At 43.2% G+C, this 19,279-nt stretch overlaps 1 long non-coding RNA gene across 1 annotated transcript; it reads right to left on the reverse strand.

Annotated features, from left to right (window-relative positions):
* Window positions 1-4,938: 4,938 nt before the first annotated feature.
* LOC141578824 (uncharacterized) lies at window positions 4,939-17,000 on the reverse strand. Its single transcript, XR_012509564.1, has 4 exons — window positions 16,935-17,000; window positions 14,680-14,972; window positions 10,959-11,157; window positions 4,939-5,421 (listed from the first exon to the last, which is right to left on the reverse strand). It is a non-coding gene; the product is annotated as an uncharacterized LOC141578824 (long non-coding RNA).
* Window positions 17,001-19,279: the final 2,279 nt, after the last annotated feature.

Raw genomic sequence — 19,279 nt, forward strand, 5'->3', positions numbered from 1 at the left:
TGTTTATCTAAAGCCATATTTTTAACTTGGGTTTCAGAATGTGTGGAGCATTGGCTAAAGCTATGACCTATGACCATTTTGTTGTTATATGCAGAAAAGAAGCAATATATATTCCAGAAAGATTCCCAGGCAGGTGTCAGTTTCCTGACCCCGAGCTGGTCATTTACCCTCTCTTATTTCCTCTTAGAAAAATGAAGGATTTGAACTTGGTGACAGCTACTGTTCCTCCTAACTCCAAAACCCTGTGCATGATCCAATTTCTGGTTTGGCTGATGCCAGAAGTCATGCAATGGCCCTTTGTCACACTGGCCCGAAGTTGAACTGTTTTGTTTCGCATCGAAAGCATCACAGCCCGTCTTAAATTTCTTTATGGAAATAATGTCTTCTTTAATGGTTTGCCGCCTTATTTGAGTGTTTTGCTTCTGTACAACCGTTGCACTGTGTGTGTGTACATTTCTGATTCTGGTCTCTCCCTCTCGAGCTGGGCATCCGGAAAGGCAGGAGCTGTGCCTTATTCATCTTTGTGCACTTTGAGCACCTAACACGGTGCCACTCATAACAGGATTCTTCTTTACAATCCCAGAGTTATTTAACAGTCATCCCTGTATAATGGTTCCCCCCTAATTTGTGGGTTTAATAAAGTGCAGCTGCTACAAGAGCCAACCTATCTCATCTCTGTTTCTCTCCCTCACTGTGTTCTAGCCCCTGGGCCGTCTTGTGAGTCCTCAGAAATGCCACGTTTGCTGTGGCTTCTGGGACCTTGTCCTGCCTGAAATGCTTGTTCCTGAGGTCCTCATTCAGGTGTCATTACCCAAGTGACCATCTCACAGAAGAATTTCCTGACCACTCAGCAATTACTGTCTCCTCCTTTATAACACCACTACCGGAAATGGTGATAGATTTTAAACTACTTTTGTTTTCCTTTCCCACCAGAATATAACCTCCATGGAAGCACAGAGTATGTCTCTCTTGCGTTTCCCTCTATTGCCAGCAGCTGGATCGGTGCCTGGAACGTAGTAGGTGCCTGTTAAATCTTTGTGGGATGACTTCCGGGGCCTCTCCCACCCGCTTCACCACCTGCTGCTCCTTTCCACTCTGTCCTCCATGCTCTCCTCTTTTGCTTTGGGTCCACCTTAGTCACTGGCCATCCATCACTCGGCATTTCCACGAAACATCGTTTACCGTAACTTTCTTTTTTTGCTACCTTCAGCACGATTGACCAGAAAGCTCCCTTATAATCTGCCCCACTTTGTGACTAAAAATAGGAATTGTCATCTGTAAACAAGTCAAGATTTTATTTTGTCAGGGAACAGAGAAGAATTCTTTGAAATTTTAATGTGATGTTATTGCTAGACATTACATGATTAGAATAATGGGGATGGCGTTGAAGGCATCCCGGAAACTTGCCAGTGGATGGAATAAACGTGTGCTAATAATAATTGCTATAAGACTTGGGCTCCATATACAGAAGAAAAAAATAAATAGATCATCAGGCAAGGCGAATAAATAATTTTTAAAAAATCATAAGCTGATGACGTCAGAGGATGTATTGCATGTGTGTTATCAGGACAGCCTCTCCTACGATGTTTGCCTCACAGAACGGTCCCCTCTCTCAAGTTCCCTTAGATAACTTAGAGGCAGAAGAACAAGCAGAAGGAGTTTCAGACATAATTCTGCTCCAGTTCCAAACTTTTCCTTAGGAGGCTGTGGCAGTCCTGGGACTGTCCCAGCTCTGCTCTGTGTCACAAAGGACTGGAATGTGTGTGTCCCAGTCCCCTTGACAACTAACTGGCCTTCAGTTAGACTCTAGCAATGGGAGGTCGTGGAAAGAAATTGGATTGGAAGGAGAGAAAAGCGGGTGTATTTCTCCTCCTGTTTCTCTGCTCTGGACCGTGTCTCCCACAGCAGCTGCCTGTCCCCTCTGGATGGAAGCCTGAGCACCCGGCTCTGGTTACACAACGTCTTCCTTTGGTCCTTCCAGCCCTAGAGATGAGGACAGCTTCCTGCTGTGGTTATTAAGTCCTGGGCACACTCACCGTCTCCGCTTTTCCCTTTTGTTCTTACAACATCTTCCTAGATATTTCCTGAGGCAGATTTCCCTCTTTGGAAAGAGCTGATGGCTGTTCTCTTGTTCTAAGGAAACCCTGGTGGTTACAATTGCCTGGCAGCCATCAGTTTGGGACCTTGGGGTTTAAATCTCTGAACCTGTGGTCTCTGGAGAGGTCTTTTTTTTTTTTAAACATTTTTTATTGATTTATAATCATTTTATAATGTTGTGTCAAATTGCAGTGTAGAGCACAATTTTTCAGTTATACATGAACATGTATATATTCATTGTCACATTGTTTTCTCTGTGAGCTACCATAAGATCTAGTGTATATTTCCCTGTGCTATACAGTATAATCTGATTTATCTATTCTACAATTTTGAAATTCCGTCTATCCCTTCGCACCCTCCACCCCCTTTGCAACCACAAGTTTGTATTCTATGCCTATGAGTCTATTTTTGTTTTGTATTTATGCTTCATTTGTTTGTTTTTGTTTTTGTTTTTTAGATTCCACACATGAGCGATCTCATATGGTATTTTTCTTTCTCTTTCTGGCTTACTTCACTTAGAATGACATTCTCCAGGAGCATCCATGTTGCTGCAAATGGCATTATGTTGTCAGTTTTTATGGCTGAGTAGTATTCCAGTGTATAAATATACCACTTCTTCTTTAACCAGTCATCTGTTGATGGACATTTAAGCTGTTTCCATGTTTTGGCTATTGTAAATAGTGCTTCTATGAACAGTGGGGTGCAGGTGTCATCCTGAAGTAGGGTTCCTTCTGGATATATGCCCAGGAGTGGGATTCCTGGGTCATACGGTGAGTCCATTTCTAGTCTTTTGAGGAATCTCCACATTGTTTTCCATAGTGGCTGCACCAAACTGCATTCCCACCAGCAGTGTAGGAGGGTTCCCCTTTCCCCACAGCCTCTCTGGAGAGATCTTAAGAAAGCAAAAAGCCCTTCTCCATCAACTCAGACCCTATTCTTTGCAGGTACTCTATACAGTGCTTTATCGCCACTGGGAAAAAGCAATTGCAGTTTCAGGATGATGGAAGATTCATACATAATAATGATGAAAGCATGATTTAAATATAATAATGGGAACTTTAGTTTTCAAAAGACCCATTTAAGTATCTAATTAATAAAGGAACAAGGAGGGCAAGAGAAAGTTCTCAACGCAAAGCAACTCACCCAGAGCACAGAAGAAACCGGCTTTCTTAGAAAGCAAGGATGTTTGCCTATTCACAGAACACCGACAGCTCAAAACCCATTCTGCTGATCCCTGAGGACAAGCGAAATTCGAAGTCAGACCACACTGAACCAAGCATTGCCAGAGAATTATGTGTCTCCACACAATATGTGGGGAAGACGAGCAAGAAGGGATTCAAAAAGCACTGCAAATGATTCCAGCCCAGAGCCCCTCATGGTACCGACAAGTTGGACCGTGCATTCCAAGAGTGGGCACGTGCTTTACTGGCACAGGGGAGGGACTAGACTGGTAGGAAACTGGAAACAAATTAGAGTGCACACAGTTTTAAAATTTTAATTTATGTGAGGCAAACACCCTGAGACATAGAGTTGTCTCTCTTTCACAGAGATACAGTAGCCAGAGGGGTTTTGAGGTCACCTCCTAAGGTGTGCTGTGATTTTCAGCCCGTGCTTCACAAAAGGCATGACCGGATAACTGTGCCTCAGATGGAAGTTTCCATTAAAAAGGGTTTAACCTGTAAAACTGGGCTTTGCCCATTTATTCTGCTTCTTCTTACCCTCCTCAGACAATAAAGATCTCTCCTTTCTTCTCTGGCTTCTGCAGTCTAACTCCTGAGACCATGAAGACGCCTTCTTTTTGATGACTTCTTTTCTCCTCTGATGGCAGACCATGTTCTCATGGTTCAAGAGCTTGTCGTTAAAAACAGATCTGGCACAAAGACGTCCTGAGGAATAGGGGATCGTTAACCTTTCAAAATGCTGCCTATTCTGGAGACAGAGTTAAAGGTATGAAGTGTTAACAAGCCACTGATGTTAATTCCAGCTCCAACACTCGCGTATTGCACGATATTAAACAAGCTGCTGAACTGCTGTATGTCTTCAAAGGAAGGTAATATTCCTAGTCCCGGACTGCTCAAGTTTCTTAGTTGCAAACAACAGAATCCACTTTGGCTGTTATAAGGTGAAACTGAACATTTTAAGGCTATTGGGCAGCTCATAAAATTAGTGGGAGCAATAAAGTCCCAGGCTTAATTCTAAAGTTTTGGCCACAATGAACAGTGCCCTAAGCCATGAGGAAGAACTGGATGAATGAGGGAGGTCCTATGACAGCTGCTTCCTGAGCCCTAGGGCACAGGAACTCTTCTGAATTTCCCACTGCCCGTCCCCCATTTCTGCTTTTACCAGTCCAGATAAATGAATGCCCCTCCCGCATCCCTCAATTCTGAATGAAGCCTTGTAAGGGTGAATCCGTTAGGTTGAAAGGATGACACATCTCCACCTTAGCTGCAAAGGAGTCTGGGGGAAGCAGATGTTTGTGTACACCTTGGGAAGATGGGCCTCGCATAGGGAATTATCAAAACAACAGGTGTCTGCTGCCAGACGACCAGATATGACTGGAGCGGGGAACGCTTGAGATGATGCACATAAAACATTTAACAGGTGTTCAGCACATACATAACACACCCTGAAAGAGGATGGGTTTTATTAATAGTTGTTATATGAAGCTGGGTTTAACCCAGATACCCAAACTTAGCACCAACTAATGGTTCATCAGGGAAAATCAGCTCAGCCACTGGGAGCTCTCATATGACTAACCTAATATTTACATTAAGAGGTCAAGAGCAAGGCCTCCACCTTGTGAATATGGAGACACAAGTGTAGTCATGGGGCGGAGGACTGGGAAAGCGGGGGCAGGGATTCCGCAGATTCGTGTGAGTAGCCCCAGGGGAATCCTGGGAAGCAGACATCTGATTGAGCAGACGCGAGAGGAATCAGGGGATTTGACTGTAAATCGAATCTTGCTCATCAAAGAATTCTTGGCCTCTTGTGACTGTTTTTATCCGCTTATTTCTAGATAAAAGATATTTGCAACACTTTGGTTGAGTGGTACTTGTGAAAAGAGGGTGTTATTCTTTAATGGCATTTGTTGAAATAGAAAACAGAACATGTGACTAAAGAAACTTAGGACCCTCACCTTACCCTCTTTTCTTCTCCAGACTCTATTTAGAATTGCACTCCTTTGTGTAACACAGAGGATGTGATTCTTCCACCATCGGACGAGGCACGTGGCGGTTTGCATGGAAGCTCGCGTGTTGCATGGCCCTTTTCCTTGGCTCCCAGAAGATGTGCTTGCATTTTGCTTCCCTTTAGCATACGAGGCACCTTCAGTTTAAAATGCAGATGTTCTTGGTTACAGTTGCTATGTGAGATGTTGTGAGCCAGAAATTACTGTCATAATTAATAACAGGTAAAGGCTTTACCTTTGATGTGCAGCAGCCTACGTTTGATTGAGTCTTTCTGATTGTATTGACGGTACCTCTCTACCTTCCTCTTGGTTTTCTAGCTGGCTGTGTGCTTCGCTTGGTGTCTCTTTCTATTCAGTCAAGGTGATTAATACCTTTCAGACTTATTTTCAACTGCTTTGTAAACCCATATGGTTTAAGTTTAAAGGGAAGTTTGCACTATGACTCTCTCGGATATTAAAACCCACTTGTGTCCTTCTCTGTTTTGCTGTCCTTAAAAGAGGTGGTGATTTATAAAGAAGGGACATATAATTTTGTGTTCACGGTAGCCAAAATAAGAACAAAGATGCTCCAGGAATTAGGCTCTCCCAAAGCCAAAGATTTTGGTCAAATAAAGACCCCAAACATATGTGAAGTTGTTACAACTTACAAAGCCTGTTCACCTCTGTCTGGGAGGTACTTAACGTAGCCAGGGTGGACACTGCACACTTTTACTTGTCCAGCATCTTTTCCTCTTTCTTCTGGAAATAATGTCCTAATTTTGCTTTGGGAAATGCCCTCTCCCCAGTTGAACACAATATTGGTGAGGCTGCTGATCAAGGTTACATGACATCTCCTGGCAAGCGGGTGGGCACATGGTTAAGGAGATGGTGGTCTCCTTCCTCCTAAAATGGGACCATTGAGCACAGTTCCTCAAAGACCAAAGATAATTGCAGGTCATTCATTTGGACCATTCAGCCCTTAAAAGGCTGCTTGTTCAAGTTCTAGTACTTTCCAAAGCTTAAGTTTGAGCTTTTCCTCCAATGCCAAAGGCTATCTGATATCCATTTAGTAAGACTATGCCTTCTTTTTCCTTAGGATCTTTTATTTGCAACCAAAGAACCCTGATAGAAAATTTGCAACCAAAAAACCCTGTTAGCTGGAGTAGGAACCAGCTAACCACCAGGGAAATGTGTAATAGATGGAATTGGTAACTGGGCAGAAGACACGGAGGCACTAACTTACTGCCTTTCCATACTTAGCATTGTGTGCCCAATGGAAACAAAAATCTAGGGTACATGTTTCAACTCTGCAGAACAACTTAAAAGGCATGAGGAATTCTGGGACTGGAGTGAAGTTAGCCTTGATTGTCATTAAGGTGAGAAGACGGAAAATTGAAAGACATGAATTCTTGCCTCAAGGTCCTAAATGAACTTCAGAGACCGTCCTGACTGTGCTGAAAGCATCTCTTGCCTCCTACAGATAAGGGCTAGGACCGCCCCCCCTCCCCCGCCAAATACAAAGCCCAGGGAAGAGTCATAAGGTCACTGAGCAATAATGACAGTTGAATTCACAGCCACACAAAGCCTTTTAGGTGGAGGTTAGGTAGTGGCCTGACTCCCAAAAATAGGAGTGAGAATTTAGACACCACCAACCCCCTGGGAAGAACTCCCATGAAGTAACCGCCCCCCCCCCCGCCCCGCTTACTTCCTACATCGCCTAAGGAGGCAGAGTGGAGACTAACCACAGCTGCTCACTCTCTGCTCCCATCCCCTCCGTTCTCAGCATGGGAGGCCGTGGGGAGGGGAATACGGAGTCAGGGCAAAGAAAAGAGTTGCACAGCATGTTAACATATATCATTAAAATCTGTGGTTTATTGGGGAGGGGGGGTGGATTTGGAAAGTACTTGATTCCAAAGCATGAACCGGTCTGAATTCTACGATATGAATGTGCCTGTAGGATGTTTGGCCTCAGACAGCTGCCTGTGGTTCTCAAAGCTCTCTGGGTGGGTTAATGCAAACATAGATCTAACGCTTTCCCCCGGTAAATTATATTGAAAGGCCAGAAATCCTATGATGTAACCTAGAACAACGGTTCGTGGGTCCCAGACCAGTGGCATCAGCATCACTTGAGAACGTGTTAGAAATGCAGACTCTCAGGCCCCAGCCCAGACCTTCTGACTCAGATACGTAGGGGACGAGGCCCAACAAAGCGTTCCAGGGAGCCCTCCAGGAGAGTCTGATGCATGTTCACGCTGAAGATGTAAGCGAAGGAATTCAAAAACAGGGAGGCCCAAATGCTGGTTTGTTTCCATCAGGTACTTTCTGCCCACTCCCTCCCCACTGGGGCCCTTCTAGAAGGGCCATGAGATTCTCTCTCATTCAGGAAGGCCTTGAGCACAAAATCAGAATGACCCCTCTGGGCTCGTCTCTCTAGGACAGAAAGACTTCAGGAAAGGCCTATACTAGGAACTGCCCAGAACTTCAGTGGGCATGACCGCACAACGACAGAGACCAGCTGTACGTAGGCCTGAAGGCTGGTGAGGCAATCAGAACTGGGAGGCTACACTTACTCACTGATACCTCTGGACGTGCTTGATTAAACATGGCTTGCAAGCATTGCAACGAATAAACAACCACCCTTAAGTCTTTTCTTGATTTACTCAAGAAACAATTAAAAACATTCCAGCCCTGGCAACTAAAAGTCCAACTTGAGCCGTCACCTTAGAACCCCGCAGCCTCTCGCCAGATCTCAGACCTGAGTCAGTTTTGGACCCAGAGTCCTAAGGACGAAAGAAAGATGGAATATGTGGGAGGGAACGTCTATTCTTAACTGTTGATGTTTACTTTGCGCATAGCCCTTCCAGGAAGGGGCCTACACACATGTATCAAGGCAACTGTTTACTGTGAAAAAGGACAAATTTGGGGGATTTTGACTTAATTCTGCCTTATGGTAGGTCCAATAGGAACTCTTTTTTTGCAGGGGGGAGGTAATTTGATTGATTGATTGATGGAGGTACAGGGAATTGAACCTAGGACCTCGTGCATGCTAAGCACATGCTCTACTGTTGCAGAAAAGCATGTTACAGCTCAGTGTTACAGCTCGGTGTTACAGCTCAGTTGTGACAGCAACCTGGATCCAGGCGAGAGACCAAGCAGCACTCGGAGAGTTGGAGAACTCAGGTTTATTACACCAGCAGGCCCAGAGGAGTTAACACTCCAAGCCCCGGACCCCACCTGTAGGTTTACACAGGCTTTTATAGGCTGCCAGTTTACACTTTGCAACATCATATGCAAATAACGTATAACCAAAGTTGACTAATTAAGAATAAGCTTTACAAAAGCTCTACAGAAATGGACCAATCAGGGGTGAGGGAAATGGACCAATCAGGAGTGAGAGAAATAACCAATCAGGAGTGAGCTCCATGCAAATGAAGCACTACAGATGGACTAATCAGGAGTTAGCTCAGGGAACCAATAGAATTTTAGGGATAAGTTCCACTTTCCTAGAAGTAAGCCATTTCAGAGGCAAAAAGTGAGATAAAGCCACTTGGCCAGGGAACCAGATGGTGCTGGCAGGAGAGTAGTGGCCCCTGCCTGGGGGTCCTGCTGGTCTTTTTTATGGGGCTTCCCACCTCACTACCACTGAGTTATAACCTCCCCCCCAAAAACATCTTGAATATATCTAAGAGTTAATCCTTCAGATTTTTAATACAGAGTTGCAATAGATGTTGTTGGCAACTGTCAGGATTCCTTCTTTAGATCTTTGAGTAAGACAGGGCCATGCCAGAGAGGGACCAGTTGAACTGATGCTGCTCCCTCTCCGTGTCAAAGAAACAAATCAAAAGGCACTGAGCATCCCTGAAGGGAGTGTGGCGATCAGAGCCGTCCTGTGATGTAGCAGACTTGATGGATGTAGGTAAGTGTGACATTCATGTACCAGTCACTAAAACTAAGGGTAGGGTTCAAGAATTGGTGGTGAATGATGTTCATTCCCAGGGACGATAGCAGGGCACAGTGGTCAGGAGCATGGACTCCAGCACCAGACTCCCTGGGTTTGATCCCAGCTCTGCCACCTATGAGCTGTGTGGCCACAGCTGTCACTTAACCTCTGTGTGTCTAAATTCTGCCCCCTGGATACAGTGGAGATGGTAGTCCTAATGGATAGGATTATTATGAGGAATTAATGAGTTAACATTGACAAGGCACTTAATACAGTATATAGCACATGCAAAATGCTCTCAGAGATGTTTTTTAAAATCAGAGAAATTCAGAGCTATGCTTTAGTTCGCTTTTATTTATCCCTGAACAATGGCTACACGTGTTCTGTAGATTTTCTGTGTTAAGGGTTTTTAGTTGGTTCAAGCCAGCTATAGTTGATATGCTCATCTAGTCAACGGATGGCCCTTTCATTGCATCTGTATTAGTTTCCTGGGGCTGCTTGAACAAAGTACCACTGACTGGATGGCATGAAATAGCAATTTATTTTCTCATAGTTCTGGAGGCTAGAAACCAAAACTGAGGCATCAGTTGGGCCAAACTCCCTCTACAACTTGTAGGGAATCTTCTCTTGTCTCTTCGTAGCTTCTGGTGCATTGCCAGCAGTACTTGGCGTTTCTTGGTTTGTAGATGCATCTCTCCAATCCTCCGTCTTTGCATTGCCTTGTCCTATATCCCTGTGTCTCTTCTCCTCTTACAAGTACATCTGCCATATTTGATGAGGGGCCCCCATACTCCCCTGGCCTATGACCATACTTCCCCTATGATCTCATCTTAACTTTACTAATTACACGTACAATGACCCTGTTTTTAATAAAGTCACATTTTGAGGTACTAGGAGTTAGGGCTTCAAAATACCTTTTCTGGGGAGATACAGGTCAACCTATAATAGTATCTTAAAATGAATTGCAGTGGGGGGAGGGTATAGCTCAATGGTAGAGCACATGCTTAGCATGCATGAGGCCCTGGGTTCAATCCCATTAATAAAAAAACTTTATAATGACTTGTTATGTCTGAAGGTAGGGATATGTTTTTGATTTTACCACAGTTGCCACCACTCCGTGTCCCCTCATTACATACCTAGCCTGCTTTAATTTACATGACCTGCTTTCCCTTTGCGCTAGACCTCTAGACCAGGAATATTAACTGACATATGGATCAGAAAAACAGAAAGAATTTTATAAAAATGTCATCTTCAAAACTCGGTCATACCAGGTGCATGGACACCTGTGGTGTGCGTCTGTCTGTGATTGCTTTAAAGGATACCAGATTTTGAACTTTTTCTCCTTAAGAGCTCAAGCTTTGGAGTCAGATTCACTGGGGGCAGACCGCAGCTCCACCACTCACAATGAGTCTAAACTGAGCTCATTTTATCATGTATAAAATGGACAAATTAGTGCTTATCATATAGAATTGATCTGATTATTGAATAGACTCGTGTATGTGTGGTAATTAGTACAGTTCTTGGCACATAGTAGGCTCTCCAAAAATGGTAGGGCAGCAATGGCAGTAATGACACTAGTAGTAACTTCTAGTTGTTCCTGGACAGGGATTAATATCAAAATTGGCAAAGCTGTACTTTACCCATGCTTTCTGCTTTTTCATTACATTTGTTGCTTGTATATTCTTATTCATCATTTTTTTAACTGTTTGTTTAATTTAGCACCTTTTTCTAAGAAAATAAGGTCTTAATACTTACCTGTCCTTGACACAGGGGCTTGCCTCCTCTTGACAGATTGACCCTGTCTGCACCTGATGACATTAATTCCTGAAATTTAATGACATTAACACCTGAAAATTAATTCCATATATTTTTTATATTCAGCTGCATCTTCTGCCTGCTCTTAGCATTCAGACTTCATATATCCTTGGTCTATGTTTGCATTCTTTGTTCACCCCTAGAGAAGAAAGCCAAAGAAAGATTAATTCATAAAAAATGAATGGTTGTTGAAACTCTTCAAAGCCTTGATTTACTGCATAATTAGTAGACAACACTAGAAAACAGAGTATCTTTCTGCCTGTGAATTAAGTAAATTGATTAATTCATTAATTACATATGATAACCCCATAGATAGGATAATTGTATTGCTGGTTAACAAAACACAGCAAAGGAATCAAGCATGTTCTCAACATGGTCAAAAATTTAATTTACAATATTGGGTTCCTCTCTTAGAATCCTAATTAAAGATCTCCGGAAAGCCATATATAGTCCCAACACATTTCTAGAAAGACGGCTGCATTACTTACAAAGCATTGCCACAATTAGAAATGATCCTTTTTTTCTCCCAGAATTCCATCCCAATCAGAAATAACTCATTCATTCATTTATCATTAACCGCATATTATGGGCATTATCTGTATTCCAGGGGCTTTTGTAAGAATTGGGGATACAGCCATGAACAAATTAAACAAAGATCCCTGCCTTCATGGAATAGACATTTGAGAGCTGTTCTGTTCATTATGGTAGCCAGTAGCCCCATGTGGCCAATGACATTTAAATTTAAATTGATTAAGTTTAAGATTTCAGTACCTCAGTCCCACTAGACAAATTTCAAGTGACCAAAAACCATGTGTGACAAGTTGTTGCTATATGAGGACAGCACAGAAGAACATTTTCAACACTGGCAGAAAGTTCTTTCCAACCATGCTATTCTAGAGGGTGGAGACAGACAAATGAATGATAAATAATTAAATGAGGGAGACATCTGTAGAAGGAGCTAAAAACTCTGAAGGAAATAAACAGGGGGATGTGCTAGAGATCATTTGGAGGCTGGGATGGCCACTTTCTACAAGGAGATTGGGATAGACTCCTGCGACAAGAGCGCATTTTAACCAAAACTTAAAAAATTCGACGCTGTATAAAGCTGTCAGAGCAGAGGAATCAGCACTTGCAAAGGCCCTGAGGCATGAAAGGAGTAGGTTCTTGAGGACAAAAAGAAGATTCTTGAGGACAAGAAGAGGTGCAGCTGGAGGACGGGGAGAGAGGAACTAAAAGACCAGATGGAGCAGGGGAGGAAGCTTTGACAAAGAGCTGGGTCTTCGGTTACATTCCACGGGAAATCACTAGAAAGACTTTAAAGAAATGACATGTCTGATTAATGTTTAAAAATACAGGGTTCTGTGTGAGGAACAGATTGGGTGGGGACAAAGGTGGAGGCTGAGAGTCCTGTTCGGAGGTAAGATATTAGAGTAAATGGAACCAGAAGGGCAGCAGTGCAGTTGGAAGTTAGGATGGAACTGAAATATAATTTGGAGGAGAAACGACTGGAATGCTGATGGCTGAGACATTGGGAGTGAGGAAAAAAGAAGAATCAGAGATGACTCCTGAATGTCTGCACTGGGCAGCTGAGAGGCTTGTGGTACCATCAACGGACTCAGAAGTGACCCAAGGGCAAATTTGAGGTAACTTCACACTACTTCTCATTTGATTGTTAAGCTTAAAATGTCCGTTAACACCTGAATCAGAATGTTGAACCATAGATAGATGGGTAGGTAGATAGCTCTGGAGCCTGCAGAAAAATTAAAGGTGATATATGCTTTTGAAATTCTCAAAAAAGAGATGGTATTAAAGCCACAAGATTGAATGGAATCATCAGGGCTGAATGGAGACAGAGAGGAAATAAAAGAGTCCTGAGACCAGCCACGGGACGTTCTAATATTTAACAGTGAGGTTGAGACAAAGGAGCCAGCAGAGGGGCCAGAGGAGAAGCAGCCGAGAGGGAGGAGGAGGACCAGAGGGAGTGGTGGCAAGGATGCAGAGTGGGAGACGGGAACTGCTGAGCACGGGAGAGGGGTGAGGACAGGAAGGTCGCGCTAAGGCATTCCAGGAAGCCTTTGGAGACCTCGCCAAGAGTCGTTCCATTGAGTAGTGGGGACATAAGCCGGAATGGACTAGGCTGAAACACGAATGAAAAGTTGAGTTCAGCATCTTTTCAGAAATGGGGCAGAGCTGCAGTGGGATGTGGTCACAAAAGAGGACCTTGTTTAGAATGAGAGAGAGTGGAGTGGGCTTGAGAAGGCAACAGAAGACAGACACAGCTTTTCGGGGTTTTCTTTGCAGGTTGGGAGGAGATAATTAGGTTTATTTACCTATTTTCTTTAGCGGAGGTACCGAAGACTGAACCCAGGACCTCATGCATGCTAGGCGTGCACTCTACCACTGAGCTACACCCTTCCCCTTTGTTTTCGGGGGGTTTGGGGAGGTTGTGTTGGTTTTTGAGGGGGAGAGGGGAGTTGTTTTTCTATTGCACTAGGAGGAAAAGCAGAAACTGCGGGTCCAGGTGCAGACAGATTTGTAGATTAAGAGGCTGGCTTAGAAGGTAAAAGAGTTCCAGGAATATTGCTTGTGGCTTCACAACTTCACCAATGAAAAAAAAAGTTCTGAAAGCCACCGTTGTCAGATGCAATAGTGTAAATGAGTCTATTTTTCATCACCTTGGCTCAGAGAAGAAAACCGTTTCGGGTCCTCTGAAGTTATGAGCCGAGGAATGCCCAGGGCCGGAGTTAGACTCAGTATCAAATCAAAACATACTCCCTCCGTGACGAGCTTTTGTGACTTTGAGCAAGTTATTTGAATTCTCTCTGTCTCCACCTCTTCATCTGTAAATTGGCAAAAACCACGTGCTTGGCCCATGCAGGTTCTGGGTAATACGTACATAGCATATATGCATATGAAGGACTTTTGAAAAGACAAGCAAAGGAAACATAAAAACTCTGCAACCAATCAGAGGTTGCAATCAGATTAAGGAACAAGACGGTCACCCGTATTGTGACTGTCAAAGAAGGAGAAGCTTTCGAGATGGGGGAATAGATCATAGACTCACGCGATCCAGAAAGATGGGGAGGACTCAAGCTGAGAGATGGTGCTGGATTTGCTCACGAAAAGGTCACTGTTGAGCTGTAGTGTTATAGTTCCTGTGAGATGGGAGGCCCCCAAAGCAGAATGCATGGGCTCTGGATGTAAGGAGGAAGTGAGCAAACAAAGGGAGATACAGTGGGGTACTTTTTTTTTTTTTTTTTTAAGTAAGGAAAATGAAGGACAGGGAATACAAGAGCAGAGCTGGAACAAGAGAAAGTCCTCTTTCAGTGTGAAGGCAATGGAGCTATGCTGTAGGCAGATGGGAAGGAATTATGCCAAGGGAAAGAAAATTCAAGAAGGGGCACCCATGCAAACAGGAGCAAAGTATCCCAGGGGCTACGTGGAGCTGGAACTTTGGAAGAACAGATAGTTTCTGTCCTTATAGACAGCTAAAGGGACCAGGTTTGGGGATGGTAGGCCCTCCAAGAGGGAAAGAAGCAGTGGAGTGAGTGCCAAATGCAAATCAGGGTCATCAGGAAATCGGAGAAATTAAGGAAGGGAACGTGCAGGTTTAATAGCATCAGACTTGGTAGACAGAGATGTCTTCAAAATCAGGATATACCTGTCTGGAAGATGGATTTTCCCAATGGCCTGAGGAACATCAGCCTTCTTGACTTCTGAGAACCAGAAATGCCAACCTGTGGTTCTTTGGTTATTCTTTTTCTGTGATCTGTTCTCAAACAGGATACAGTACATCAGATCAGGTCTCTTTCCAGGACTGCAACTGAATTTCTGATCCATTTTTCTGAGATGTCTCCTAGGTCACTGTCACTCTGATTGAGATTTCTTTTAGGTACTCCCAAATGCTTGAGTCACCAGCTTGCAGATGTCACTCCAGTTGGCTGATCAAATCTACTGTGGGTGGAAGGTATTCATTTAATCCTTAGTAGAAAACCCTGGGGTGCGGCTTCTATGAAGACCACAAACAGGATGTAGCTAAAAGTCAAACAATTGCCAGATTGATGTTAACAGGTGCTCATATTGGAATGAACTGTCCATCAGAGCCTCTTTTCAGCCTCTTTTTCTCTGTGTCTCTCTCAATCTCTCCCTCTCTCCATTGTCTACACCCGACAGAGGACCTGAGCTGTACAGTGGAAACGGTCATAAATTTTCTCCATCGCAGCCTCCACACCCGAACACCATGTCATTCATTAGCTGGCATTCCTCAAACTTCCACGTTGTCAAAGGAGTCTATTTATAAACTATCCGGCTATGGCGTATAATAAACAATGCCAGAGTGAACTAAAAACAGGCGAATTTAATAAGCGATTCCTTTCCCCTACACTGTTTAAATTTACATAATCAACTGGCTATAGTATTTAGCATACTTTTAATGTGTCTCATTTGTTTACACTACAATTCTGTGCTTCAGATTTCTCCATTCACCAAAATATTGATTGCCCTACAAAGGGTTCAAAACAGCAAATATTCCACTGGTAATCATTTTGTGAATGTGACAGAAGTGAGGGGTAGATCTACTGTATTTTTCTGGCTAATTACAAACTTAATATTCTATTAAAATTTATGAGATGACAAACTCTCCACAAACTCTTTAAAGCCATTACCAGCGGATAAGAGTATATTCTCCCAAAGTATTAATATTAGCATCATTAAAAGAGTTTTATCCATGCACCTCCACTAAAAAAAAAAATAAAAAAAAAAAACAACAAGAAAAAGAGTTTTATCCAGTGCACATTTGTCTCCACCTTGGAAACAAAACAACAGCCCAAAAGAAGACAAATGCCTTTGAGTGTTGCAAAAAACAACAGCAACTTGAGGGCCCCATAAAGTCGTCCTGTGGCTTCACAAGTACAAGAAAACAAAACAAGAAAAACTCTTGAAGCCACAGTTCTAAGAAGGAACAGAGTAAATGAGTCTATTTTTCATCACCTTGGGCTCTGGGAAGCAAACATCGCCGGGCTATCATGATATGGAAAGGGCTCAGATATTAAAATACATTAACTTTACTTAATTGATTTAAACAGATCCAGAGCTTTCGAAATGCAGATGATGTTATTTCTGCATTAGTGGACAAAATAGATCTGTTTTAGATTGCAAAGCTCTGTCTCGCTCTCGTGTCTGGTAAGGAGAGAAAAACCTCTCCATTTCTTAGTCTTTTTTTTTTTTTTTTTTTAACAAAACAACACAGGAAACCATATACATATACATATATATTTTGCTCCATCTTAATTCTTTCTGCATCCTTTCCTCAAAGACTTCTTTTTGTAATATGAATACATTGTTATCCCAGAGCTCAGAATGCTGTGGTCACAGAACAATAACAACAGATAAGACTAATTGAGTTTTTACTCTGTCCCAAGCACTGCGCTGCATTATGTTACTTTGTTTAATCCTCAAGTGAGGTAGATCTCTCATTTTTTTATCTCCATTTATACGGATGAGGAAACTGAGGCCCCAAGAGGTTGGGCAAGTTGCCCAGACAGCAGGCTGGTGAGATGGGTTATGAAGTCCCAGGGGATTCTGGGACCCAGGCTCTGTACCACAATTTCAAGATGTGACCTCTTGGGGGGCGGAAGAGGAGGTAGTTAAAGCCAAAGTCAAGGTCAAAGCTTCTTCCATGCACCATAAACACGAAATGTGTACACCGATCTCCAGCTGAAGCGGTTTCTTTCATCAGTTTCTTCCTCTCTGTTATTCTCATTGTTTGTTTGTTATTCTCTTTGTTACAGAATTATTTTTAAGGCAGAGATGAATCATCGAAGGACAGAACTAACTGGAAAGGCTCACCAGACACAAACCACATCACATGGCCCATTCAAGATGAGGATGCTAGACGGAGGAAGAGGCGTAACTTACCACAGAACTTGCTTATGGCACAGTCCACCTCCGATCGCCTTCATGTGATTTTTTTATACACGTTTCTGGTGTCCAAGAGAGAAAAGAAAGAGAAGTGTGAAAATGTGCTTCCATTTCAACTAATTCCTTTTAAATGTAGAATATTTCAGTTTTGGATCAAAAACCTGTCACAATCTCATGGTTTTTTTTTTTTTCCTTTGATGGGGGGAGGAGGTAATTAGGTCTTTTAAAAAAATACTTACTGATCTATTTTAATGGAGGTACTAAGGATTGAACCCAGGACCTCATGCATGCTAAGCATGTGCTCTACCACTGAGCTCCACCCTCATCCTGACAATCTCCTGTTCTGATATGAGAAGAATGGAGGAATTTGGGGGTGTTTCTCTGGCTGTTGAATTATGTAACGAAGCTTCCTCTTTGTCTCTTGGTTCGCACACAATATTTTCTTCCTGAGTTCCTGCAGCTTGGAGTTCTGCTTTTAATCTTGGCTTCACTGAGCATCAGTCAGGGCCATAAAAAGAACGTTAGAAACCAATGCTGGTTCTTGGGAAGGTGATGTCCATGATGGGGAAGCAGTAAGGCACCCCCAGCCCCCGTTCAATGCACTGCTTCACAGGCAGGAAGCAGCAAACGGAAGGGCCCACGTTCACACGCAGCATGAGAGTCACATCTCTGTGTGTCTTCAACAATCCTGAGAAAATGTTATTGAAGGGACTGCTTTAAGTGCTCTGTTTATTTCCGGGAAATATTTCCAATGGAAGCCTTCCTTTGTGGGGCTATGAAAAGCCTTTTATAAAAGGATCCTCACTATATGCTGAAAGTTAAAAGTGTCATTGAGTCAGAGTACTGCTGGATGAAATGCCAATATACCATCTCACAGATCTACTAATTTAGGCGAAGTCCTGATCCTCGATTTCTAGCTGAGAACTGGAATTATTTAGCAATTATTTAGCTGAGCATAAATATTTAGAGACAGTTTTTGCTAACAAATCTTGCCTCTAGGAGCCGGGCCCATAACAATATTCTTGGCTCTAGTTTTCCCCACGTAAATCAAGCATCTTACTTCATTCACACCTTCTCTATTTCATTTTTACTATTTCGTGGGGGTACCGTCGCTCTTTTTTATTTCTCGTCTTCTTCTGCTGGCCCGTGGAACGGAAACCCGGCTGACCTGCTGTAGCCTGTGCTGAAAATCTGAAAAACTGCTCGAAGAAAGTGCGTTGGGTCCTTCCCAAGTTTTCCGTTCTGGATTTGTCAAATTTACGAGAAGTTTGGGATTTTCAAGGTCTGGGGTCTTACTTTCATAAAATATGCTTGCAGCTAAATGTTTTCTCTGTCCCCTGTTCTGTGTATGGGCACGTACGCACAGTATACGCCCCTGTTTCAGGACTTGGAAGGCTATGAAAAACACTGGGATGTTTCTCCCCCTGCAAGAGTGGTTTGTGAAGTGAAGTGCATTGTTTGATCTCCCTAGTCAGTTTAAACAACCAACCAGTTGTGACTCTGAAATCAAGTGTTCAGAGCAATTTGTTCTCTTTAGTGGGGTGGGGTGGACCTTCCTGTTAGTTAATCCAGGAAGCACTGGGATTCCTGTTAACTTTTTTTGAGGTAGGGGGAGGTAATTAGGTTTATTTACTTGTTTATTTATTTTAATAGAAGTCCTGGGGCTGGAACCCCGAACCTTGTGCATGCTAAGCAGATGCTCTACCACTGAGCTACACCCTCCCCCTTTTCTCCTGTTAACTTTTATCCTTTGAAAATGTGCAGCTTCTTCAGAGAGTTCAGATTTTTTTCCAACTTTCTGCACAAATTTCCTGGGAGCGGCTGAGACAGGCAGCACTCCAGCTGAGTTGTCTATATACGGTAAATAAATCACGGGAACAACAGTCCCCAATTTCACATGAATTGTTCCGCAATCTCCACAACATCAAACATTTTGTTAAAAGTCTAGAAAAAAATAAGTGTAGCTCTTTTGTTGCGGTCCTCATTGTTTTGCTTCAGAGTGATTTGCGCTAAATACAGCTTAACAGGCAGATGACTGGTTTGTGACTAGAGTATCTTTTCTGAGATGAAAAAGCAATACAAATGCTCCCCAAAAGGATGCCAGGCAGGCGCAGAGCCCACATGGGGACCGGGGACTGGGTGCACCTGGGGAAATCCTTATCACAAACTGGATTGACAGGGAGGGCTCGGTTCCTGCCCCAGTACCCGTGCCTCCAAAAAGCTGAGAAGGAGTCACATGCTTTAGGAGAGAGACCTGGGAATTGCCTGTAGATGAGAGTTTCAAATTGCTCAGGCATTAAGAGAATAGGAACATGAGATGCAAATATTGCAGGAATAAAGGG

Source organism: Camelus bactrianus, chromosome 1 (assembly GCF_048773025.1).
Source record: "Camelus bactrianus isolate YW-2024 breed Bactrian camel chromosome 1, ASM4877302v1, whole genome shotgun sequence".
Lineage (NCBI taxonomy): Eukaryota > Metazoa > Chordata > Mammalia > Artiodactyla > Camelidae > Camelus > Camelus bactrianus.